The following is a 2,270-nucleotide window of genomic DNA, read 5'->3' as shown; positions in this document are numbered from 1 at the left end:
GTTGTTGACTGCTCTAATTTTCTCACATCTACAGAGTGGAGACTGTGTTCCTATGCGCACAGGGCCCTGCGCTAGGCTCGAGGGTAGTGCCTCGCTGCCTTTCTGTGGGTCTTGGGAGTGCTGAGCCCGAGCCTGTGCTGGGCACTGTAAGTCGGCTTCAGGGAACCATGTCCATGTTCACAATTCACTTACCTTAATCCCAAACACCCAACCACCAACCATCAGAATTTGTAGGCAGGGAACTTCACAATTGTGTTTCCAAAGTCATTCAATTAGTTCTAATATATCTTCCCAAACCAAATCTCAGTATTTCAGAGAAACAGTCTCCAGGATACATCTCTGGCTTTGATTTCTCTGGAACCTAACTGATCCTTAGGAACCAAATGGCCAGAATTTATTTTTACCCTTTAAAAGTCAATGTCATTAAAATTTTTCTAAGAAAAATCGCCACACCATAAAATGAGTGTTCCATCTTATGATGTTACTTGAAATAGACGGGCACAGGTCTTGGCTGAGTCCCCAGAGCCTGGCAGACACAGGGCTTTGCTCCAGAGAGTTCTGTGAGTGATTCCAGGAAGCTGGAGTGGGACCTGGGCAGGGGGAGGAGAAAGCCAACTTGAGGACAAACTATGGCTGTGGCAGTGTAGAGCCCAATCAGAAAAGCAGCTGATGTGGCCTGTGATGCTGGGAAAGTGGTGTGACCCTCAGGGAAGTCGGGGCACAAGCACAGCAATGGCCCAGCAACGGCCCCCTTCTGCCAGCAGCCGGGCCCTTCTCAACTCAGGCTTCACCTTTACCTTCCGGTCACATCCCCACACTGAGCCACGCTGCTGCCCTCAGCTGCCATGGGCCCAGTCCCCGAGATGCCCTCCAGCATGGCAAGCACCAGTCACCAGGCTCAGAGACCCCAGGGAGCAGCTCTCCTGGAAAGGAGCCCCCTCTGGATACGGAGTGTGGGCCATGACCACCCGTGTCCAGCGTGGTCCTCAGGGTGGGCTTACGTTCCAGTGGCTCTGGACAGAATGTCTCCTGCTCCAACACCCCGAACCCAGCATTTCTCACAATTCCTAAAAATAAAAAAAGGCTGGAGTGGATTAAAAACAAAGCTTCACAGGGAAGTCTGCTTTAATGTGAAGTGTAGGGAACGCCAACATCACAGCAAGATGATCTGCAGCTGAGGCGTGGACCTCGGGCCATTCCTCCACCAGAGTTCCTTGTGGGAGGAGCCCGTGCCCTCAGCCCATGGTCATTGTTAATTACTCTCCTCACCTGTGTTGCTCTGGCTCAATAAAAGGCTGGTGCGGCGGGTGCTCTGGGCTACGCAGAAAGTAAGGGCTAGCCCGCCTTCCACAAGCTTGTACTTCTAATCCGCTTCCTGCCTGGTTCCTTCCTGCGCTAACCAAGACTAGGGCCACAGGAGCCCGAAGGGTCACGACAGTGAAGCTTTTTTCTGTGATATTACTGAATGAAAGAACCTCCTCCAGCCACTTTGCTCTGCCTCGGTCTTCTCCCAGCACTTTTCCCTGTGGGTGGGAGGGGACCTCCCGTGCTCCAGACCCTCCACAAAGCACTCTCGGGGGCCCGTCCTGCCTCCACTACTCCTTGAGGTGGGTATGACACACCCCACGTCAGAACGAGACTTTCCCCAGAGACAGCAAAGCTACTTGCCCTGAATCACATGACTAGTTTAAACAGTAGATGTTCAGAGGTGAACCTCCACTCTCCCTGCAGGGACCGAGCCGACTTCTCAAATAGCTGCCACTTTGCAAGCAACAGCCACAAGCCCCAGGGACGTCCCCATACTGTCACCTCTGGCGGCCCCTGACCGCACAGGAGCTGAGGCATGGGGAAAGGCACGTCCTCCACTGCCCCACGGATTCTACTTAACCATCTCATCAGGGGCCTGGGACACCAGCCCACGGCAACAGATTAGAGGCTGCACCTGCAAAGCCATGTAGGCTGGGGCACCAGAGGACCCCTGTCCTTGTCCTCCCTGTGTCAAAGTGCTCCCCAGCAGCCCCAGCCCACCCCACCTGAGCCTGGATGCTGGGGACCTGGCCAAACACGGACACTAGGGAACTGGCCAAATGCAGGGCAATTCTCAGACCTTCCACCTCCCATGGTGACCAAAGCACAGAACAACGGGCAGGAGGGGTGGAGGCAAGTTGGGAGACAAGAGTCGCAAAGCTGCAGCCATCTCACCGGGGCCATTTGGTCCCACATGAGGCAGGACGCACTTCCCTGCCAGGTGGGACGCACTCTTTCACCTC

The sequence above is a fragment of the Otolemur garnettii genome, unplaced genomic scaffold (assembly GCF_000181295.1).
Source record: "Otolemur garnettii isolate 467f Iridium unplaced genomic scaffold, OtoGar3 scaffold00161, whole genome shotgun sequence".
NCBI classification, from domain to species: domain Eukaryota; kingdom Metazoa; phylum Chordata; class Mammalia; order Primates; family Galagidae; genus Otolemur; species Otolemur garnettii.
Note: the sequence above shows the minus strand (reverse complement) of the source record.